This window comes from Ylistrum balloti, unplaced genomic scaffold, assembly GCF_031769215.1.
Source record: "Ylistrum balloti isolate Yb309-2 unplaced genomic scaffold, AGI_CSIRO_Ybal_v1 Utg370602, whole genome shotgun sequence".
NCBI classification, from domain to species: Eukaryota; Metazoa; Mollusca; class Bivalvia; order Pectinida; family Pectinidae; genus Ylistrum; species Ylistrum balloti.
The window spans coordinates 75,268-102,030 of NW_026782372.1; positions in this window are offsets into that span (position 1 = coordinate 75,268).

A 26,763-nucleotide genomic window follows, 5' to 3' on the forward strand; every position below is an offset into this window, starting at 1 on the left:
TATGGTGTTTTTGGTTTTTAATAATTAGGTACGGTGCGTTGAGTTTCATATAAGAACATAAAATATTAAACAAGATGAAATTTAAATGTCAACAATCCAGTTTATTGATTTTCTCGCGAAAGTAAAAAAATGTGATACCAACGGGATTTTTTTCCGTCTGACGGATATCAGAATTGTCAATAACGTCTACTGACTGAAATCTTAGAAAGTGTGTTAAATGTCCAGAGTTTTTTTATAAATTCGTTTCAATTCTAATACAATTTTCAACATAATGAAATTTTCAGTTTTTTTTTAAAGCAGAATCATATTAGTTCCTGTCTGTTGGTACTCACAGAATAAATTTTGACAAAATCTCGGATGATCTCCGTTGCAGATCGGTAAAAGGACGAGAAGAAATCTGCTACTGTAAATCAGTACCATTTTGCGTGGGTTTTACTTTCGCATTAATCAGCGAGTAGAGTCAATCGCGAAGTGAAATTTCTCGCAATTATTTGTGCGAAAAAATCTCTGGTTTGCATCGATTTCGACTGAGTTACAAGTGTTGGAGTCTCGAAGACCTCATATCTCAAATAGATCGTCATTCGTGAATTCGTATATCCGTGAAGTATATTGGGTTTATCTTATCAATTGTTTGTGATATTTGACAGAGAGAGACAGCCAGCTCCTTAGCATAAATATTTCGTTAGTTACAATATGAAGAACAGTGATATACTATCGATGTAAATCAAAGATATTTTTGCCCCTTAGTTTGAAAAAGGAATCGTTATTTTATGTCATTTTCAAGTTCAACAATCAACTCAGCTTAGGCTCTGTAGAGCTTCTGATACGACACCTCTAAGAGAAGAAAAGCTGTTTTGGATGTTGGAATGAAAACCCACGAGAGAAATCCAACGTACCATCGGTGGGAAAACATTTAACCCAATATTCATTATTCCCCGATGTCATTGAGGCACGAAAATAGTCTGATCTCAGGCTTGATTGCACAAATCACGGCACTTCGTGATTTGTAGATATTCTCTTTTATCTAATTTCTTTCTGAATTATTAGAAAAACAGATTTTCAAAATTATGCCTGATTTTGTGAACATTTATTTAAGATTGTTTTATATATGTTGACAGAATTTCCAATCATTATGTGAAATTGTTGAAATTCCATTTTAAAATTGTCATGGTGATTAAGACGCAACTGAAAAGACATCAAGAAATCGATAGAGCAAAGAAAATGAAGATCACACTCTGTTCTTAAATATAATGTTTCATTAGGCCACAGAAATATCCTAGCCTAATTGAAAAACGGGATCGGGTATTCTTGGAATGAACGGGATATAGCCGGAATATTGTCTAAAGGCCTAAAATAAATTGTCTGAGTCCCATGGTCTTTCCTGCCACGAGGCCGCTTATATCTTAAACAATGCGTGTGAATAAATCGTCTATCCCATACGCCTTTTTGCGATCAGGGCCGCTTACAGTCTTACAAATAATTGGTGCCAAGCTTTACATAGAGAATTTACCAAACACTGTAGAGTAGTTGTAATCGAAAAGACAACAGACAGTAAATGGAAGAAGTATCGTAAATATACTCAAAGGCGTAACCTATCACAGTTTACAAGCGTCAGTGTGACGGCCATATGTTGTTATTTCTTTGATACTAACGTGTCCAGAACAAGCCTTTTTGTGACGTTTTTTTAAACGCACAGAGTGAGATGATCTTTATATATGAGCGTCTGTACAAAGGTACAACGAGTTTGTATAGAACGCTTGTACGATCTAAATGAAATACGATCTTACTGCCATAACAACGAATATAAGAAAATACAAGTCTGATTCCATCGGATGTTTTATTGTAATCCTACTCTAATGCACACTTGGATTGATGTACAGATAAGACATTTCATCTTTTTTTAAACTTTTTTTTTTTTTTTTTTGGGGGGGGAGGTTTTCCGATTCATATTTGCAATAGAAAATCCCGGTAATGTTATTTCAATGTGATGGCACTATAACAGATATTAAGTAAACCCGTGGCCCTATGTAACACTTACAATTGTTACTCCACACGCTGATGTTATGATACTGGGCGTGACGCCCGATTTGTCTCAAGGATCATTAAAAAGATGTGATAATCACAAATAAAAGATAAAGACAAACAATCGACTTTTTTTGTAAGGTGTCACCATTGCTGAACTGCTTTTATCGTCCTTTACTCTCAATGTTGTAAATGTGTTCTTTTTATATGGTGCCCACTTTTTATTGTTTCGATAATATGACAACTGCTCCCTACCGGTATATATTGGTATGGATCTTTGTTTGAAATTCCGGAAAGTTTGGTTCCGTAATTGGTTTTAACTTAGATATACTTTAGAGTTTCTATTGTTTTTAGGCGCTGCTAAAGGCTATAGAGTCACGTGATCAATTTTACAAAATTTGTTTACTTAAAAGAGTTCGGTCATCAAAATGATGAAATATTGTCTTCAAGGAATTATTAAAATAGTGATGTGTGCGATTCTGTTCTGATAAGGACATCGATCTTTCCATGGGATGCATTTTCTAATAATTCAAAATCTAAATTATGTAACGGAAATTATGTACGTTATTGAAAGAAATATAATCATACTAGTTTATGCTTCACCTAAAGTGATATCACTACATCACTTACTCCTTTTATTACAAACCTCTATCGCCAACTTTTCTCTTTGGTGAGAATTTTTATTTCTTCAGTTCATTTATCAAGAATGTGTAATTGTAAATTCTAACATTAAAACCAACACAAACTCTACAGAAATGGTCTGGTGGTGGTGCTATTTTAACTTTTGGAATGAATGTTGAAATACGTTGATACAATGAACAGGAAATATGATTGATGCCAGAAATAAAGAAATATGTACACAACATCTTGTTCCATATCATAATATCTTAAATCAATGATAAGCACACTATTTCATTTCCTTGGCCTAAGTGTTGTATGATGGTAGCTATTGACTTGGCCTCATAAACAAAGATAGGGGCTGGCTGCTGTAATTACACGTTATAGTCTCCAATCCGGAATGCTGTACTTGAACTGGATCCTTCAGCTAGACTCTCCCCACTATAACAGGCCCGCACAAAAACCGTATAATTATGGTGATATTTATACCACATATTTAACCATCTCATTTACTCTATAAATAGTCGAGCAACAAAATGGTCGCGCACATGTTTGACGTCAAGCGAGAAAATGGCGGTCGGTATATTTTATAACCTAATTTAACGTCTTTGTTACGGGGAACAAGACTCCCATATCAAGTGCTAGTTCACGTGCTTAATCACGTCGTTTACGAGGCCCTCCGTGGGTTTGTATTTACACAACAGAATAATGAACGCTCGATCAATATCGAAAATTGGTGTAATTGAAATAGATATTTCGTGTTATTAGGAAATATATAACACTAATACACAGTTACATTGATTCTGTAAGTTAATCTCATCTATCCTTCCTATATTAAATAGAGGTGTTGCGATTTTCAGTCTATCCATGTCTATACCAAACTACACTCGGGTTGATAAACTTTGACCCATACGTCATTTCAGTGTGATTGCACTTTTAAAAAGCCTTTAATTTCACAATGTAATCCTTAAGTTTTATGGTGAAATTTTGTTATGAATATTGACACAGAATATTTTCAACAAAATTTCAAATATATATTTTTTAAATATACACAAGAGATCATATTGCTATGAGTGGAAAATTCACCAATATTACCAATCGTGAGTTAGATCTTTGAGGATTCTTGGCTATTTTGCTATTCCCGTTAACGAAACACACGCAGAATACAAACGGCAATAAAATCTTGTATATCTTATAGTGCCGAATCTAAACACAGTCGAACTTCGTTATTTCGAAGTCGGCAGGACCGCTGGAAAACTTCGAGTTATCTGAGTATTCTGTTTAAGTGTAAAGTATAGCTGGCACTGTGGAAATACTTCGCATTAAACAGTGTATTCAAGTTAAATGATAATGAAGTTCGGCTGTAGTAAATGAACTTTGGTAACATATTGGTCGTTGTTGGGTTTAAGGCTGCGTAGATAGTAAGGGTAATTTCAGTCTTCTTGTGGTAATTTATTGCAACCACACTGACCACCATGCGGGAGACCCTTTGCATGCCGTTCAGAGCAATTAGGGTTAAGTGTCATTCCGATGGTCACAACTTCGTCAACAGTGTAACAAAAGCTTTTCTAAGCTTCGTTTGAGACAAAAGTTACATATCTTGGATAACATTTGTTAAAATTGTCTTGCTAGAATCAAAATAAAGGTTGTCCTTTGCCTATATCAGGTCAGCATCGTTGACCACAACCTGCACTTTTCCTGTTGGTAGTTTCTGCCATTCAAAATTCCTTAAACACTTCGCCAATGTTTATCTCGAAGTTCTTCAGCAGAATTATCACTCAAGATAAGAAATGCATTCCAAGTACAACAAGGTAACAGTATAAGCACGCTGCCGATGTATACATCTCTAGGGAAAGTATTACTTGGATGACACTATCTCCAATAATGATATTCTCATTTCCCTTCCGTCTATAGATTTGGAAAATCGACGATCGTGATGAATGCTAAGTATTTATCTTATTCGGTGGTTTTTAGACGTCGGAATTCATTATATTAAATAAGGCGTCCCATCACAATTACTGTTGAAACAGCAGTACCTATACAAGACATGCGTCGATAACGCGGAGGCTGCAGTAACGGCACAGACAAAAAAATTGTCTCCGATTATGGAAATGTTTAAAATGAATGAAACATCAAATTTTGAGAAGAGAAATGCCTTGCTCATCAGATCTATCCCCTAATCCTTATTTCTATCAAATAATTGAGATAGTGGATCCTTTTTTTTAATTTGATGCAAATAACGCCGATTAGATATTTTTCTGATTGATTATCGATATCATATTTCAAGATCATGGGATCGATAGATTTCAATATTGTAAGATTGTGGGATCTTATTGCAACTATTTTCAAAAATGGAATTAAATTATCAGAAAAGATAAAAGATGAAGAGAAAATGATGAAGAAATCAATACCTTGAAAATGAAATTGGTAGATAATTGCGTAGTCTGTTTAAAAATTTCCATGACAAGAGCATTTTTTAAAACAATTTGAAAATATCAACAAGGAATTGACTTTATCACTTATTTAATTAAATTATCTCGGAAATTTAAACGAAAATATCAACAACAAAATTTGCGAAGATGTTGAGTTATCAATCAACAAGCAAACATAGTTTTCATTATAAATACTGGGTCGTATTATTGGTACACCAAAGTCAAACTTATAACACCCAAACACTCTCTGACTTATCTTACTTTCTTTAAATGAATTGTATTTATTTTACAACAATTGTGAAATATATTTTTCCATCTGATATAAATCTCTCTTGTTGGTCCGGATGGAATCGTGCGAGGGGTTTTATTGTGGGAGGAAACTGGAGTAACCAAAGAAAATCCTGGAAGGATGGGTGGAAGACGAGTAGATTATCACTGCACCACGCGACCAATTTCTAAACTTATCCGAGACCGATTACCTATACAGTTTGTTGACGTCTTTCATTTCCACACACACACAGTGTCTTACAGAGCTCACTATTATGTAACAACCGTTCAAACATTGATACATATGTATGAATAAGCACGAAGCATTCAATAAGCAGTTTACTAGATATGGGATCTTACTTGTCTTTGTGGTAAACCGAAGATGAAATCAGAACACCCCAGCCACTCCTTACATGTTTGACTAAAGTCGTATTAAATGTAGCCAGGATTTAACGAGAGTTTCAAAATGCAATTGAGATGAAGGAAGCATCAAATACAGTTAACACCAATTTCGACCAAAAACAATAACTGTAGTCATTGTGGAGACCTCTGGGAACAACATTGGTTTTATACGGGATGTCATGACAGACCCAGGAATCGTCAAATAAGAGGAGATTTTGAAGGAAAAAAAATGATAACTGCAGAGCCAAATTGTAATCAGAACCCGTTTCCATGGTAGCCAGGCTTATAATGACTCTCATGGGTCCCAATGTGCCGTAGAATGAAGCCAAGCCGATGTAATACACCCTGTCGAATCCAAACGTTATCACAGAACTGGGGTCACTGAGTGCACAAAATTGACGTCAAGGGCCAAGGACAATTAAGGCATTGAAATGGTAATCTTTTTGTTGTTGTTTTCGTATTACGATGATACCTACTTTGTACTTGAATTTCCGAATTTTACAAGAGGTCATCAAGTGCATTCGTACATCATGGTACACGGCTAGGATTTTACTGTGATATTATATTATGGAGTATGCCCATTACAAAACACAAATCAGATTCACTACTGTCTTCTGGCAGGTTAAAAAATTAATGAAATCAAAATATCGATTAAAAACCATAAAGTTTGAAATGTCTAGTAACTTACGTAACCACTGTAACACTGTTGAGTATTTTTGTAAATATTGCAAGGAATATCTCTTTAAATATTGTTGTATTTTGTAGATATCTGAATGTCTTTGTCAGTATTTTAATATACTATGTAGATGTTGTAGGACTTAATTGTGAGGTAACCAACAGCTACCTTAAGGAGACCTCACCACAAAATGGTGGCTGTTCGCAAGGCAATAAACATACTACACCAGTAAACAAACCATAGATATGGTGTGACATAGCTGAATATGAGAGTCAGCTTGTTAAAGTGTTTCTGTTCTTTGGGTGCCTTTTTTTGGTGTAAGTTATAAATACGTCAATCAAGTCTTCTTTAATCACGTGACTACATTAACAAAACGACAAAGCTGTTCTGAGCATAGATCTCTGAACTCTTTTATGTCATAAAAAAACTTGACTTTTCTCGACATTTGTTGTTGTGTTAGTTTAATGTTTACATGTAAAGTCGTTATTGATCTCCATTTGATCGTTTCTATCCTTTTATTTACTACAGCAATACTAATTGTAGTATAATAACAGTTATTTCTCTCCTATGGCCATCTGAAAAGAACAATAAAACTGTACCATTATATATATGGTGGATAGTCACTGAAACAGGAATACTGTTGATCGCTCTGCTTCAGTTATCCCTTATTCTTCCAACTTTCCCACACACACTTTACAGGTGCGTTCCCGTTTAAACTAGTAACGGATCAATCGTTTTTCCCTACACAGGATGAACAAATTGCACGTCACTACCCTGAAAATTGTTGCCACGTTGCAAATTTTTGAAGACAACAATGTCTCTTTTGGATAAAATCCTTACGTCTATCCATCGTCTTGTGCGATTGTATTGGCACTATGTAATGAGTTCGTCATATCACCTTTCATTTTAAACAACATGAAAGCATGATAAAGAATAATCAATCATTTCTGTTTGATACAGACAGAGACATCAACGCGTGGGCTGAACATTTTCACATTTCGGGATGTAGCACTCGAACAAATCTCTGTGGAATTTATTTTTTAGAACCTACTTCATATTCATGAACATTCCAACATGGTCCCTCTGAATCAGCTTAAACGGGGGTTGCAATGAAGTAAAACACGTGCTGATGAAGCAGAAGACGCTTAATTTTCCGGAGCACCAGGTTTTATCAAACTTGTACTATTTCAGTTTTCGTGTAAATCTTTCTTTTGTTCATAGTTTGCCCTGGTTTTATTTTCTTTTGATTATGATTATGTTGACACATTGGTATTTTCCTGTTGTTAGGTGTTATGTAAGATTATGCTGGAAACCAAGGAAATCTGGATTTATGTCTCTCTTCGGAACTGATAAGCATGAAGTGGTACATGTAAATGCATAACCAAATGTATGATACCTTCCTTTGATATATATACCTTACCAGATATAGTACGATGTAATTCCGTTCCTCTGTCTTTTGTCTATATTATTTTGCTTTATGTTCTTATTTCCATCAACTCCAGTTTTGGATTTTCTCATTTTCAACTACACAAACAAGATGATATTCAAAATGTATTAAATGTATTCAGTGCGTTGAAGTGAAATTTCACCTCCCTTCAATTAAAGCGACCAAAGATATTATCTTAACAGAATGTTCTTCCATCCAGAGTTTATAGACATCAGTAATTGTGTCCTCCATTATTTGCGGTGCTGTGACCAGGATCCAGTTAAAATATAATGAGGCAATAAATGAGTTTTTTGATCGAGTTTAATACCTTATATTTAGAAAAGTTGGTTCATTGTTTGTGTTTCGCTTCCTATTTTCAATATTCTCTTATAATCCACGTGACAGCAAAATTCCAAATTTATCTATCTAACGGAAATTAGTAAATCCTCAGGAAAGATATTTGAATTTAGAAAAAAGTAAGTGTGATTCACATTTAAACATCTAATTTGTATCAAGGTTGTGTACCTCTTCATTCAATAATGATAAAAGATGCAAATCATTTCCTTATATTGCAAACAGGAAATTGAAATTATAGTTTTATATTATTTTGATGTTGGTTCCAGTGTTTCTTTATTTTTGAATTTGTAGATATGAAGATATTACTTGCCGTTGTAATCCTCAAACCACATAATCTGACGTGAGACGTTAATCAATAATTAATGAAGAAGATAGATATACTGTTAATACAAAAAAAGTTTGAATCTCTCACTAAATCTCTGTCAAAATCCAGTAAGAGTGTTGTTTCTGTATACAACATCCCATCTCGTTATTCTTTGATAAACCATAGCTTTTTTCTCCCATAAGATGAATTCCTTGTCATAATAGATTGCTAAATAATTCTTATTCAGTAATGAAAATAATATTCATACATATTTCATCTTCGTTAAACTATTCATGCATTAACTCAATTTCCCACTCACTCACCCATCCACCCACCCACTCACTCACTCACTCACTCACTTACTCACCCATCAGCCCACTCACTCACTCACTCTCTCACTGATTCATGATATTAATTCATTCCTACTTGCTTGCATTCAGACACGATTGAAATATCACTTTGTTTAGCAGAATTACCAGCCATCACACTTTAATGATGATAAGAAATGACAGGTATTCGATTATACTGACTCTACGTAATTTACTACTGAATTTGTCGTGAAACATATTCAACCATAATATCAATTATAACCCCGTCTTCTTATAATTCATTGACAAATTCTGTTCTTTATTGATGTTTGTGTTGATCCAGCCAATTTTCGTTACATTCTTAATGAGGTAGTAGATTTACATTTTGTATTTTTCATCACTTCTAAATAAACATAGCTTTTTAAAGATATTTTCATATGTATAACTGATAATCATGAAGCCATTTTCTAAATTTAGGAATAAAAAGTTTGTAGTGTATCATCATAGTTTCATATCTTCAGCTATAATAGGTTTGTAAATATTGTTAATTAAATTATCAAACGTTATTCAACTAATATTACTAGGGCTGTAATTTCGAAAAAGAAAAAAAAGTGTTTTCTATCATACATCTGTTACTAAAAATAATTGATTAATGTGACAAATAGTAAAACAGTTTTGTTATTGCATAAAAATCGATTTTACTTTCTGTTGTTTCGAATTTATATTTATTCATTAACTTAGTGGAGAGGAATGAACGATACAATGCTCTAGTGGCCCTTATCATTATAAAGAGCTTTGGCGTCAGATGCATAGGACAATATTGATGCATGTTAATATATTTATTGATGCAATGCTACCACATTGGGTGTTTTGAAATTGTATATTTGATAACTGAATATAAAAATGAGGACCCAAACAAAGAATTTTTTTCAATTAACCAAAAATTACATTAAAAAACCATCCATGCAAAAATATTGTTAAAAGTAATACAAACAGGGACGTTCGTCAAAGCAAGATTAGGGTATCATCCCTCTGTGGGCCTCTTTGCCTTCCTTACATTGTTTTACATGCATATCTCTGACCCAGATTCGGGATTACGGTCGCGCTTGTCTTGTACAATAGTTTGTGTGTTATGATGTCGCTGTTGAAACGTGGGTTTACTTTTAAGTCAAAATGTTTCTTTCTTTTGAAAATCGTTAGAGCGGAACCATCTAATAATAGGTCTAACACACTCTTTCGGTGCAAACTGAAGGATGGGCAGACAGTAGTCGCCATTTTGAAAAAAGTTACTTAAAATACAAAGGAAAAGAAGATCGTTTACCATTAATTTTCTTTAATAAACAATCGAATTAATGGTATTTATAGTACAATAGTAGATAAACAAACGGATGAACGATATGTAAACATTTAGAAGTATTGTAAAATTTGTTAAAAAGGCCTTTAGGATCACTGAAGAAAACTAACCAATCATTTTACACTTTGTTGTGTATGGTAATTGTATAAATCTCTTCAATAAAGTCGGGTAAATGGGCGTGTTATCGAGATTCGTTTCCCTTCCGACAGTTTATAAAAGAAACTATATGTAGCCAATACCTTGAGTAGTCTGTAACCCTACATGGTGCTTTTCCAGTCATTTTCTATTTTTAAACAAAAGAGTTTCAACACATGCACAGCTGCAGAGATGACGAGACATTCTGACAGATTTCTGCTTTAGAATATTAACACAAGATGACTTGATAAAACAAATTGATAATGCCTTTTCTTACGAAACGATGTTTTGAACATATTTTTTTTATTTTGCGAACATCAATAAACTGTGTCTATACTAAGTCCAGACAGTTGTTGACAGTTCTGTTTAGAGTACAATGAAAGTGACATTGGAATTTCAAATATGTTTACATGGCAAACAAAACAATTTAGATATTATCTTGTGTAGCATTTTAAACGAAATAATCATACAGTCCCTCAAACGAAGAGAGGAACAACGATTAGAACATTTTACAACACACATAGGAGAAGATGTGACGTTTCCATGACTACACGGTCACCTTCATCTTATAACACAACCAGTAGAAGATTATAGTGTGATGTTTCGATGATTACACGGTCACCTTCATCTTATAACACAACCAGTAGAAGATTAGAGTGTGATGTTTCGATGACTACACGGTCACCTTCATCTTATAACACAACCAGTAGAAGATTAGGGTGTGACGTCACCTTCATCTTATAACACAACCAGTAGAAGATTATAGTGTGATGTTTCGATGACTACGCGGTCACCTTCATCTTGTAACACAACCGGTAGAAGATTAGAGTGTGACGTTTCGATGACTACGCGGTCACCTTCATCTTATAACACAACCAGTAGAAGATTAGAGTGTGACGTTTCGATGATTACACGGTCACCTTCATCTTATAACACAACCGGTAGAAGATTAGAGTGTGGCGTTTCGATGATTACACGGTCACCTTCTTCTTATAACACAACCGGTAGAAGATTAGAGTGTAACGTTTCGATGATTACACGGTCACCTTCTTCTTATAACACAACCAGTAGAAGATTAGAGTGTGGCGTTTCGATGATTACACGGTCACCTTCTTCTTATAACACAACCAGTAGAAGATTATAGTGTGATGTTTCGATGACTACGCGGTCACCTTCATCTTGTAACACAACCGGTAGAAGATTAGAGTGTGGCGTTTCGATGACTTCACGGTCACTTTCATCTTATAACACAACCAATAGAATATTAGAGTGTGATGTTTCGATGATTACACGGTCACCTTATAGTTCTTTTAACATAACTAGTAGAAGATTAGATTGTGGCGTTTCGATGACTACACGGTCACCTTCATCTTATAACACAACCAGTAGAAGATTAGGGTGTGACGTTTTGTGACGTCACCTTCATCTTATAGCACAACCAGTAGAAGATTATAGTGTGATGTTTCGATGACTACGCGGTCACCTTCATCTTGTAACACAACCGGTAGAAGATTAGAGTGTGGCGTTTCGATGACTACACGGTCACCTTCATCTTATAACACAACCAGTAGAAGATTAGGGTGTGACGTCACCTTCATCTTATAGCACAACCAGTAGAAGATTAGGGTGTAACGTTTCGATGACTACACGGTCACCTTCTTCTTATAACACAACCAGTAGAAGATTAGAGTGTGGCGTTTCGATGACTACACGGTCACCTTCATCTTATAACACAACCAATAGAAGATTAGAGTGTGACGTTTCTATGACTACGCGGTCACCTTCATCTTGTAACACAACCAGTAGAAGATTAGGGTGTAACGTTTCGATGACTACACGGTCACCTTCATCTTATAACACAACCAGTAGAAGATTAGGGTGTAACGTTTCGATGACTACACGGTCACCTTCATCAGACTAGTGACCAATGAAGAGTGTGTTTAACCCGTTTCTTATCATTATCATTAAAAGGAAACTAGCACAAAGTAGTTATATATATCACTATATGTTTTGGATCCTGTGACACATCTTACACTGCTCAATGTGAAACCATTCATAAGAATAAACAAATATAACACTGTGTGCTAGGACATGATTTTGTTGCATGAAGTATGTATTCATCAGTTTTATATGGAAAAAAATCACACAGAGAGCAAATATATATATATATATATGTATGTATATAAAAATGTTCCATCTTAACTGCAAACTCTTGGGTCGTAGCTGGTCACCTCGTCCAGGCAAATACTGTTTTGTTATTTTCATATATCTGATAATTTAAGAGCAACATCAAGTGCATAAATATATTCTGAACCGTCTCACTATTCGACGTTATCTATTGCTAACTCGATTATATGAATACATGCATTAAAAACAGATAGCTAGTGTGTTTAACACGAATATATAAACAAAATAATATTAAATGCATGTATAATACCATCATTGACTATACTCATAAGGAAATTACATTTAATAGGTAGCACACACAGACACACAGATGGATGTCATCTGTCAATATAAATTTTAATTTAGATACAGTAGAACCAAATAATGAATAGACATTTATTTAGATATGCAAAATTATGGTAGAGCAGAATAATGAATTAAAGTATATTATACAGTTATTTCGTCCACCTTAGACTCGTTAGTTATGCTACATCATACAGCTGTTCCGTCCTTCTAGGACTCTACAGTAATGCTACGTCATACTGCATTGTATTTATGTTATAGGTTTACGCACATTTTGATATTTCAAACAATATGCACCAGAGTTGGCAATATGTGTATAGTCTCTCCTCCTGTGTTTAAAGTGTCCAAATTTTGGTATCACTCTTGTCAATATATACATAAGTATTGAGGACTCACAACGCAAACTAAAAATCAGACTCGAAAATTAATGGTTTTGCAGTATGTTGAAATATGTTTATCATATAGAATCGGTATATATTACAAATCTGGTCCTATGTTGTGTTTTAATGTTCATAATTAAGTTAGAAAAAAAATAAAAAATAATAATAAAAAAAAAAAATTAAGTTAGAAATCTGTTGATTTCTCTATCTAAAAATCTGTGTGTGACAAAAATATAGACATACTTGTATCTTTAAGCTATATACAATGCATTGTTTCTGTAATGATATTGAATTGTCGTCCATCTTTTTTTCGTGGAATATTTCCTAACACATTTGATCCCAAGGCACAACAGGATAACCAGCAGTCAGTACAACACACGTGTGAAAACGTCAGAGACTGTCTACGTCCATCATGTTCTATTTCAGTCAGGTGCTTCCAAGAAGTTAACTCCTTCACAAATTGATATCATAGCTGTCCGCCCCTCGGGTCTTACGGGGAAGGGGAAATGTTACATATATATCCCTCGGGTATGATCCATCTGTGACACCAAATATCAACATTAATCATTTTTTTTCTTTCTTAGTTATTCTTTACTTTTCAAAGTGACTTCTTTGGAAAGTTTGGCTGACATGTGGTCAGTTGAACAGACAAAACAGAATACTTGCATAAGTTATTGGTGTTCGTGTCATGTAACACCAACGGTCCACCATCACAAGGTTATGTTCCCTGCAAGTAGCTAGGTCCATAGCATCACTGACGAGTCGTCGAAGGACGAAATATTCGTTCATTCATTCATTTACTTTCGCTCAGTCACGCGTGTAGCTTGAAACAATCGGTCATTTTACAAAGTAATAATTGAAAAACATGCCTGGCAAATTAAGAAACAGCTGTATGATGAAGCATCACTGACTAGTCCTAGAAGGACGAAACAGCTGTATGATAAATCATCACTGACTAGTCCTAGAAGGACGAAACAGCTGTATGATGTATCATCACTGACTAGTCCTAGAAGGACGAACAGCTGTATATAAGTTTCCTTTAATATATTACCACTATATCTAATTTTAAATATGCTTGTAAATGTGCTTTTCACTGCAGTTGCACGTGCAATCTATAGAAAGTGTTTTGAATCTGTTCCCAATATCACGATTTTCGTCACTTGACGGACAAACTGATAAACCAGGATTCCATATGATGTAGATTAGTACATATGATGTAGATTAGTACATATTATGTAGATTAGTACATATGATGTAGATTAGTACATATTATGTAGATTAGTACATATGATGTAGATTAGTACATATGATGTAGATTAGTACATATGATGTAGATTAGTACATATTATGTAGATTAGTACATATTATGTAGATTAGTACATATTATGAGAAAGTTTTACGGTCGTTATACTGATCTCATTCAGAAATATTTTATTTCCTTGTATAAATTGAAGCAGGGCCTGTTTGATGTTCGTTAATTTCCTTATTCGTGGCGTTAGTGAATACCTTGTTCCCATCTTGGGACGTGGTTTCTATGGCGGGTGTAAGCAAAAGGCGCTTTCTCTTCCGGAACGTCTTGTATTATTTTCCTTGTACTTTTTCACTAGTCACCGTGTATGCCTTCCTCTTGTTTATGTTTTGTCCTTGTTTTATTGAATACGAGTTTGAATTATGATTATTTTCAGATGTTTGTGTATTTTTGTTGTCTTTATATGAGATTAGAAGTTCATCAACAGAAATACATGAGAGTTTTGATGATAACGAAACATTATTTGGTCATAATATCGTTAACGGTATATTTTTCTTTCAGGCAGGAGAGTGCATTGGTTATGGTAAACGATACCTCAGCATGCTTTGTCTTGACCCATACAAAAATTGCCATTCTTCAAAGGGTTGAATTTTTATTTACGCGAGAGAAAAAAAGTATGGCAAATTTAAGACTTTTTCTGAAAAGTTAATTCTATTTTATATAATAACGTCTGATTCGGTAAGTTATCAATTCAAATATTCTGTAAATATACGAGTAATACATTTGTTTTTCTATTTCTTCAGGGTTTCATATCATAGCAGTTTATACCATACTGTAATCATATTTTCGTTTAAGTTATATTCTTGTCCCAGAAATTGTTTAACAGTTATTGGATGAGGCGTTTATCTTAATTGAAAAACTGTCGTTCTTTCAATGAGTTCTCAGTTACTTACTCGAGAGAGAAAAGTATCATATATTGTAGACTTATACTGAAAGTTTTTTTAAATGTCTTATTTATGTATTTTGTTATTCGATTGTTAAATGGATTGTTCATAAAACTAACGCATTTTTAGTTGTCTTCAATTCAGTGTTTTCGTAAGATCAGAATTTTATAGTTTATATCATAACTTTGTGCAATGGTACTTTAGATTAGACTAATAGTATTCAAACACCTCTTGGTGATATATCAGCACCATTTCAATGTAGTAGTGTTAGCTTTAAAAAGAATTTTTTTTAGTAATCCTGTTGTTATTTTTAAAAGATTGTATTAAATATTCTTATCTGGTACCGATATCCATGCCGTATTATCTCATAAAGTCCACTCACCTAATCACAAACACTACATGTAGACTTTAGCAGTAGTGAAAAAGAAGATTTTGATAAAAGATATTCTTAATTGATATATGGATATCATACAAAAGACACACAAGTGAATAACACCTCTTAATAATTTATAATTGTATACAATAGAGCCAACCAATGAATTAAACTGCATTATACAACTTTTTCGTCCTACCGGTATTCGTCAGTGATACTAAGGGCCTAATGTTTAAAACCTGTGAGGTTGAATGAGGAAAATCCAACGTGACTGAAAGAAAAGTCACAATCTAGACAGGGAGGTGCAGCAGCCCCATTATTAAATAGATGTCGTAGTTTTCATTTATCACATAATTTAGAACAGCGTCAACTACATATTTACGATTTTCAGTAGAAATAAGACGCATATTTTCACGTCTACTTAGCTGGTATTCATGCATTTCGTATCTTATAACTTGAATGTTTTCTATCCTTTTCTATCAATGAGGCCATTAATATCTAGTTCTCCGTATCATATCTCTGTGAGGAGATCCTGAATTTCCATTCCAAACTAATGTTGATATTACACTACCCTTGCTTTCCTTTCAGCCAAATAGCCTGGTTAATGGACAACCATAACCCTTTTATCCTTTCACTCTTCCCTCGAGTTGTTTCTGACATTTAAAATATTAATAATTGATATCTGAGACCTAGTGTATGTTGTAAATTGTATTATCACGTGTTATCTGTAGTCATTGTGTACAGTAATGTTAGGAGAGGGACTAGTGAATTGTGTTATCTGTAGTCATTGTGAACAGTAATATTAGGAGAGGGCCTAGAAAGTTGTGTTATCTGTAGTCATTGTGTACAGTAATGTTAGGAGAGGGCCTAGTAAGTTGTGTTATCTGTAGATATTGAGTACAGTAATGTTAGGAGAGAGCCTAGTAAGTTGTGTTATCTGTAGTTATTGTGTACAGTAATGTTGGGAGAGGGCCTAGTAAGTTGTGTTATCTGTAGTCATTGTGTACAGTAATGTTGGGAGAGGGCCTAGTAAGTTGTGTTATCTGTAGTCATTGTGTACAGTAATGTTAGGAGAGGGCCTAGTAAGTTGTGTTATATGTAGTTATTGTGTACAGTAATGTTGGGAGAGGGCCTAGTAAGTTGTGTTATCTGTAGTCATTGTGTACAGTAATGTTGGGAGAGGGCCTAGTAAGTTGTGTTATCTGTAGTTATTGTGTACAGTAATGATGGGTGAGGGCCTAGGTGAGACGGCCTAGTAAGTTGTGTTATCTGTAGTCATTGTGTACAGTAATGTTAGGAGAGGGCCTAGTAAGTTGTGTTATATGTAGTTATTGTGTACTGTAATGTTGGGAGACGGTCTGTAGTTATTGTGTACAGAAATGTTAGGAGAGGGCCTAGTAAGTTGTGTTATCTGTAGTTATTGTGTACAGTAATGTTGGGAGAGGGCCTAGTAAGTTGTGTTATATGTAGTTATTGTGTACAGTAATGTTGGGGGCCTAGTAAGTTGTGTTATCTGTAGTCATTGTGTACAGTAATGTTGGGAGAGGGCCTAGTAAGTTGTGTTATCTGTAGTCATTGTGTACAGTAATGTTGGGAGAGGGCGTAGTAAGTTGTGTTATCTGTAGTCATTGTGTACAGTAATGTTGGGAGAGGGCGTAGTAAGTTGTGTTACCTGTAGTAATTGTGTACAGTAATGTTGGGAGAGTAATGTTGGGAGAGGGCCTAGTAAGTTGTGTTATATGTAGTTATTGTGTACAGTAATGTTAGGAGAGGGCCTAGTAAGTTGTGTTATCTGTAGTTATTGTGTACAGTAATGTTGGGAGAGGGCCTAGTAAGTTGTGTTATCTGTAGTCATTGTGTACAGTAATGTTAGGAGAGGGCCTAGTAAGTTGTGTTATCTGTAGTCATTGTGTACAGTAATGTTGGGAGAGGGCCTAGTAAGTTGTGTTATCTGTAGTCATTGTGTACAGTAATGTTAGGAGAGGGCCTAGTAAGTTGTGTTATCTGTAGTCATTGTGTACAGTAATGTTAGGAGAGGGCCTAGTAAGTTGTGTTATATGTAGTCATTGTGTACAGTAATGTTAGGAGAGGGCCTAGTAAGTTGTGTTATCTGTAGTCATTGTGTACAGTAATGTTAGGAGAGGGCCTAGTAAGTTGTGTTATCTGTAGTCCTAGTAAATTGTGTTATCTGTAGTCATTGTGTACAGTAATGTTGGGAGAGGGCCTAGTAAGTTGTGTTATCTGTAGATATTGTGTACAGTAATGTTAGGAGAGGGCCTAGTAAGTTGTGTTATCTGTAGTCATTGTGTACAGTAATGTTGGGAGAGGGCCTAGTAAGTTGTGTTATCTGTAGATATTGTGTACAGTAATGATGGGAGAGGGCCTAGTAAGTTGTGTTATCTGTAGTCATTGTGTACAGTAATGTTAGGAGAGGGCCTAGTAAGTTGTGTTATCTGTAGTTATTGTGTACAGTAATGTTGGGTGAGGGCCTAGAGCTTGTGCCCAATCCATTTGATTTTTTTTTTTCAATAAAATATTTTTGAATAAAGGAGGACACTATATTTTGAAATATAGTCTCTGTTGTAATCAGATCGAAGTTTTCTCGAGAAAAAGACCCAAATGACAATCTGTGAATTCTAGGAATCCGCAATATCGTTCACAATGTATTTTAGTATAGAATTATAACAAAAAATGTGATATCCCTATTGTGTTTTGAAATTTATAACAACATTCGTGATTAACCTGTCACAGACTGAATGGTTGTGTTGTCATGGAAACGGATATTATCAATATACAATATTACAATATATGATCAACGAAGTAATAACGACAGTACGGATAAAGAATTCTCGAGACAGTCTGTTCCTTCATCAAGACATAAAATATTACTTAAGTTACATTACGTACATAGAACAGAGGCAACGTACAAGATGACATGATCAGGAACGATATTGCAAATTGTCCCGATAATTCCTGCGACCGATGGACGCCGAAGGCTATTTACAAAGAGCAAAAGTCTGCCATAGACTAATTCTGATAATATAAAACAACTATTTTAGATAAAAAAAACGTTTATGCCTGAATTCATATTTTAAATTGTGTTTTAGGTACAGTAAAACATCGTTATCTCGGTCTTTTCTGACTCGAATATCCTGCTTAGTTCGAAATATTTCGTTGGACCAAGCCAATCTTTACACTCGACGTTCTATATCATTTTAACAGAATATCGGATAACTCGAAGTATTGCCAACGTTCACGTCGACTTCGAGAAAGCGAGATTCGACTGTGCATGAAAAGAGAGTTTAATTTACATTTGATTATATACAAGAATTGAATATTTCGAGGGAAAATATAGATATATTCTTTAAAAGCAAATATTAGTGTAATATATTTTTAATGAAGCCAAAAACGACTTATTATGTGTACTGTAGTTTACATTGCGTGTATCGTTGGTGAAGCAAAATGTTTTTATTCTTGAGAAACGCCTGGTCTTATTCAGCGTGTAATTTTTCAATAGTCTCCGTGTAAACCTTTCTTTTGTTCATATTTTGTCATAGTATATTCTTGTTGTTTTTGACTGTTATTAAAACATCAGTTTTCAAATGTCTGCCATGAATATACGTTTCTCGTGTCCTGGCATACAAAAAAATGGAGACAAGATACAATGCTGAATGGATATTGCATCCATATTTTGGCAGAATCTCACGTTTATATATTTACTGGTGAACATCTTGTTTGCTGTTTTACGTTTTCACAACAGCCGGAGTCATTTGAATATGCTTTCCATGAATTTATCGCCCAAAACATTCGCATCCATCACTACACTGGCTGTTTTTGTATCGACATTTCCAGCCATTTAAATAACTATCTCTCGACTGGGTTTTTTATCGTTTGAAATAAGGCAGAGACTAAATCGGTAAAAAGAGGACTGGTATGAAATCCCAGTAGAATAGTATAGACGTCTTACTAAAATTGATCTTTGTTTTCTGAAAGCTTGAAGCAAGATGAAGTATTTTTAATAGAACACTCTATAATTCTTATTATATATATAAGGTAAATTTATTTTGCGATTTGATAAACGTAGCGAAAATATGGCCACTCAAATAAAATTGTCTTACAGAATAATTATTGGAATTGAGCGTCGGCACAGGTGACGAAGATTAAACAAAGGGTCGTTAGATATAATCCCCCTGCTCGTCACTCAACATGCACAGGATATGCAAGTACGGGATACCAGTATAACTTGAAACGGTGGAGAGGCATACTACCTGGCCAAGGATGTGGCATTTCAGTGAGATAACACTATAAAATTGTCCGACAGTGACCCAATCCCGTGAACACATTTTCAGGATATAACACAAAACAAAAAAAACAAAAAAAAAAAAAAAACAAAAAAACAAAAAAAAAAAAACAAAAAAAAAAACAAACAAATTGAAGACATATGAATAAAGTTTCACATTTTTAGCAATACATAATCGTCAGAATACAAAGTAGTTGTGTATTAACTTCGTTCTTTCAAAATCAAACGTACTGTTTTTTGCATCGATTTCATTTAGTATGATGATGTAAATATTTGTTTATCAATGAAATGATAGAAGAGAGCTAGAACGATGTGGACGAAAACAGAGACATAAAGAACACAAACATTATAACACCAGTAGTTGTATATACGCCTTGCTCGATATATCTAGTGTGTACGTTTAGTACTTTAAAAAAAAAAAAAAAAAACGGCGGTCGCGTGGTGCAGTGGTAATGCACTTGCCTTTCACCCAGCCGTCCGGGGTTGGACTCCTGGAACGGACGTGAAAAGGTAAGGGTCACCTCCCGGCCACTTGGGTTTTCCCCGGGCACTCCGGTTTCCTCCTACGTTAAGACCCCTTGCGCGCTTATATCCGGGCCAACAAGAGTGATTAGTATAACTTGTAACAACTTGTTTCGCAATTTTTGTAAAATGAATAAAGTTTATTATCATTAAAAAATGCAACATCACTTACTTTGGTTGACATGGCGGATGTCGTCTGAGAGCAGAAAAGGCTAACGGGAAAAGGAACATATAACCTTATTTCCCTTATACGTTTTGAAAGGGTTTTCGCGTAAATATTTTTATGAGTTATTGTTTTGCTCTCGTTTCATCAAATTGTAGTTCTGATTAAAAGATATGTTGACATATCGATATTTGTTGTCTTTCTAACAATGATTATTCAAATTTTTGTCAATTATATCACCACAATAATTCGTCTTTTATAAACCATCAACATAGAAGTCTTTACACGACCAATTTAGTCCCAGAAAAATATTAACTCTGTCGAGATAACAATAGTATGATATATTAACACAAAAAACGAACGAAATCTACACGGGTGTGGATAAGCTATTGATATCGTCCTCGGTATATTTGTATCTCGGGTTAATATAACCACATATCCACCTCGACATAAGTCAGTGATCGAGATATGCTATGTGTACACGAGGATAAAATTTCTGTTTGGCTTCCTGTTACAGACAGATAGGATGCGAACACCACATTTGATGACGTCATTACCTTTATAATGTTACTCAAACAGGAATATATAAAGGGACAATCCTAAAACTCTATCTAAATATAGTGAAGATCATATGATGTTTTAAAAAAAACTAAACAGACTTACATAAATATATAGTTTCCAGATTTAGGGACAGGAATATATTTCATTCAGTCATTAAACATGTAATATTGCTAACTTTAAAGATGATAGAATATCACGTGTTATTTCCTGTAGTCATATACAAGCCCATTCTCGTTAAATTGGAGTAGACTGTGTTAAATACCTATTAAATCGTGCTTTTAAATTCATTAAAATTTAACCAGGCGTAGTTGCGTAAGGATAATGCATAATTCACGTCAAAAATGATAATGAAACACATCAAATTCACAGATCACTAAAAGTAACCCAGAATTTCATTTGTGAAAACCTTTTACATAAACTACAGTTCGTTGATATTACCGGATTTCCACATACTAGTATCTCTAAGTTCCAAACGCATGAAAGATTAATGGAAAACAAAATGGTGAAATATTATGTAGTTCAGCATATAATGTGTTTGTTTTCTTGCTAGGTTTAGGATAATTGTTAAGCTTTGGCATCCTCGCTTATACGGTTTTCTTTTTATATTATCCATTATTCATTGACAGTAAAACAGTTATGTACAGGCTTCGACTCCATGCTCTTTTAATATTGGCTTAGGTCCAACATCAGAGGCGCATATCATGTTATTAGTAGGAGGCCATCGAAGCAAGGATGCTGTACAACAACTTTACCGGCTTGCTAGGACATTTTAAGAAAATTGATTTTAAGCGAGACCGTTTTTAAGCACCTCATCCACATCTCTAAATATGTGAATGAAGCTGGTTGACCAAATATGGTAAATAAGCATAATAATGCGTCCTCTGCGCATCTCGTCTCAAGCGCGTGACCTGCTCGTGAGGAGAATGGCAGACGACAAGCTGATGGGGAAGTCATGCTACAGTCGAGATCTTTCACTGCTCACTGTATAAAAAAATGAATCTCAACAGCGAGTTTAAGAATTCTATGGACATTTGTAAATATTCAGGTAAGCCTTACTTAATGTTATTTTCAAATTTCGTGTTAAATTCACTTGTTTATTTATGAAAATGTGTTTAAAATATTTTTTGTTAGAAACAGTTCTCTCTGTATCCGCCCGTAGACTCGATCAATAGCTGGTTGTATTATAGTGTACTGGGACTAGGCAGACACAGACTTGTATAGCAGACATATTGTTCTCCCGAGTTATGTCGTTTGATCCAGAGCCGGTGTAGATCTGTTGTTAGATTTTCATTTAAATCGCTCGAGCATCTTTTCTCTAACACAAACAACTTTCTAACAATGTAGAGTTTATTTTGTTTTTCATTCAACCGTAACAAGGATGTTATGTTCTCAGTTTGACACAAAAGTATGGACTAGCCAGATTACGCCTGAGCTCTGCAGATTTGTAATGAATTCCAGTATAAGGCGCGTGTTCATAGATATAAGTGTATATTTCAACTTTTGTTGTAAACTTGTGTATTTCTGAAATCTTGAATATCTAGATGGATTCATTATTTTTTTTCATTTATGATGTGAATCTGACACGAATTGTTTAAAAGTTTATTCGCGATCAGCTGATGGTTTGCATCTCATGAACTTAACTGAGAATATGTATCACAATATTTAAAATCTTTCAGTCCCCAAGTCAGACCGAAACACTTCAAATCAATGAATTAACAAACAGCGTTGCTATTGAAAATCGCTCGTTGTTTATTAAATGTATATATTATGGGTGAGGCTGTGTTACGAGATAGGGAAATGATTCACGTATGGAAGGCTGCATTCTGGGCTTTACAATTTCTAAAACTATCAAACGTTGATTATTCATTGAAATATGTGTAACACGTTTCTATAAGAAGCAACCGCTTAATTCCTAACCGACGACAGCATGATCTGTCTTACCCTTAACGCATTTTTTTTCTAAAATCATATAGATTTTGAAAAAGATATAAATTTTGTCTAAAATGACGTAATAATGGAAATAAGATTTATCTATACAAATTCATTTTTCAAGATTGTTTTTGTAAGTCGTTCAAGGATGAAATTTATTTTAACTTCACTGATAACATTATAATATCTGTCAATGACTGTGTTTTATTTGTCATTCTAAACACTGCCTACTGTTCTTTTTAACGGATGTATAATTGGAGGACAAGATATTCTGTTTCTGTTTAAATCACCCACTATAACACTGGTCGTTTGGTTCTTTTTGTGTGATTATATATATTTCTTTTTGTTGATGTTTGAGGCAGGTTTGAGTCAGTCCATCTGCATTTAGTAAATTCCGATGCTATCTTTCTGTCTCATTAGAATGCACGTTTAATACAATTGGCCAACTGTGTTTGTGACGGGGACTATGGCGGTGTCTGAGTCATTTACATGTTTGTGTAGAAGTTCTGCGGAACAATGATGAAATCCTTCATCTGGAAAGTAACAGTGACAACAGACCTAAGCTTCCTGGAGGCAAGCTCGGCGTAGTATTGTGACAGAACAGTCAATTTTGATACATAATTTAACAAAAAAAAACTTATCTTAAAAGAGAATAGTGGAGCTGATCACATGATCTAATTAAACTCTCCCCAAAACATTGTAATCCTAGTTTATTAACGGTATAATATTGTATCATTAGAATACTTTCGTGAAGCGTGTGACGTCATTGAAACCTCAGTTGGTATAAAGATGTCTAATCGAACTTAATACTATCATTATCTACATATCTATACACACAAGCTTCCAATTCTTCACCTCATATTTATATATAATTGTTTGAAGATTTTGATTTGAATATAAAGCATTTCTTGTTTATTCTTTTCATCTTGTTTCGTGATAAAACTGTTTCTCTTTATCTTTAAATTATGCATCTGTGACGTCATCATTAAAACATGGCTTCTTTTCACATACCCATGACATGTAAAGTGAATAAAATATGCATTTTGTGACAATCATACATGACCAGAGTCTAGGATTACAACGCTCATGTTTTATGAAATCAATGTCACATTCCAAATTAAAAATAATGTTTATAAAGATTTATCCATAAACATAACCAATGCTACAAGGATTTTATTTTTACAATAAAAATTGCCTGTTAAATTAAGTCATTAATGTTCTTGCTTTCCATATCGACTTTCAAATTTCAAACCGAGTCATGTTATTGTCAATATCACAACATCTATTTACTCAGGAGAGGGTAAAATATAGGATACACACTACACTTGCTCACTCACTATTTCAGGATAAACCGGTTGTGTTTATTATATTTCGGCCTGAAAATCACTGACACGTAACATGGAGGTACCACCCCGACAACTGTATTCAAATTCATTCATGCGTTAAAAACTCACAAACATTTCACACACACCCGTGACGCTGATCACGTCTGACTAAATGCTGATACAGCAGTTCGATGGAAATCGTTTATGTTGTTGCCAAAAACCATTGTAACCTATCTAGATTCACCGTGTATGGTGTTGCCAAAACATCGTAACCTATCTAGATTCACCGTTTATGTTGTTGCCATAAACCATCGTAACCTATCTAGATTCACCGTTTATGTTGTTGCCAAAACCATCGTAACCCATCTAAATTCACCGTTTATGTTGTTGCCAAAAACATCGTAACCTATCTAGATTCACCGTTTATGTTGTTGCCAAAAACCATCGTAACCCATCTAGATTCATCGTTTATGTTGTTGCCAAAAATCATCGTAACCCATCTAGATTCACCGTTTATGTTGTTACCAAAAACCATCGTAACCTATCTAGATTCAACGTTTATGTTGTTGCCAAAAACCATCGTAACCTATCTAGATTCACCACTTAAGTTTGTTTAATAGCTTGCTGTTTTGAGAGTGAGGCTTCTCTCAATAGCTGGTCACCACCTCACTGAACAACATACGAGAGGCCCGCCGGAAAACGAGTGGAGAGACGCTCGCGTTAACAGCGTCAGAAGTCTTTATATTCGTCTTGTAACAGTGCATTTTATATTTCATTCGGAAATATATTTTGTTGTTGATATTCTATTCATTAACACTTACTCTTTCTCGTGATACAAAGTATGTCTGTTTCCATACAACTCGAAATATCAAGGATCGATAAAGATATATACTACTTTATTGTAACATGTGTTTCCAGTACAAAAGAGTTCCATATTACAAACCCTGGTTGCTAGTATTCAATAATTACTGTTCGGATGAAAGGAATACCGTAGTTTGTAAATAAGTACATGTGCCGTGTACAATCTATTTATTTTTAAAAAAAACCCGTGCCAGTTATAAGATTCGTTTTATTTATGATACGTGTGAATTTGTAATGCAAAAATAAATTGTGGCAGGTCTTCCAATTATTCATACGGATCAATGATGATCGGAATCATTTATATTTCCATATGATGTGATTCACAAGATTGTCGTCTGCTCGCCTGCTGTTCATCATTTCTAAATTTGATAAGTATGTTAAGCTTAATGTCAACCACTGCGCTGGAAATCCGGAAAAAAACCATCGAAATTTAAAACAATAAAAACATGTTATCGGCGGAAAATTGAAATTGCTATACACTTCAAATCTACTTATATTAGATATTTCTAAAAAGAAAAGAAAAAGATGTAATTTTGTTGATAATGTCTGTTTGTCCTTTGGTAAGATAACAGAGCTTTATCCATACCCGTTCTTTACTCTGCGAGTCCGAGATAAACCTTAATTATGATGAATGCGGAGAAGAGAGCGTGATGTTAAGTATTTCCGGCAAACGCGGTCGGGTCTGAATTTAGGACGTACCATGGAAAATTACCCTTAATATTATTGCCCTAAACCACATTGTGTATTTACACACTTTAAAATATAGACCAGCGGCATATCTAGAGTGTACTTATTTCATCGTGTATTGTCATTGCTAGAGATTTGTTTGAGAGAAAAAAAAGAAATAAATTCATAAAAATTTATATTAAGAATAATCGTATGTGTAAAAGAAGAAATTCTGTGTTATATCGATACCTATTACATCTTGAGATCTTAGTATTGTATCGATCTCAAATTCATTATCAGATATCTTGAATTTACCTCCCAGACTCCCAGTATTTCGAAGTTTATACATGTGTGATGTATATGATTAGACATTCTGGAATATAATATGTTAATTTGCTATCAGATATCTCGAGCTGTACATGTGAATGACAAATATACTAGATATGTCTTCCAGTTATCCCGATTTTGTCGAGGTTGATAGTTCGACATAAAATAGTACATTGTCCACTTAAATGCTAGTTCGTGACTCGAGTGGACTTGTTTATAAACTATTTAGAAGCCTCCTGTTCAAGAGGAAAATGTTTTTGTATGATATTTAGTCATAGCATATATAATTGATGTGGAAATTCATTAGAATTACGAGTCAAAAACTTCACTATGACGATATTTTGCTGTAGTTCTTGATAAGCAATGCCTCATATATCTGGAAATTGCCTGGTA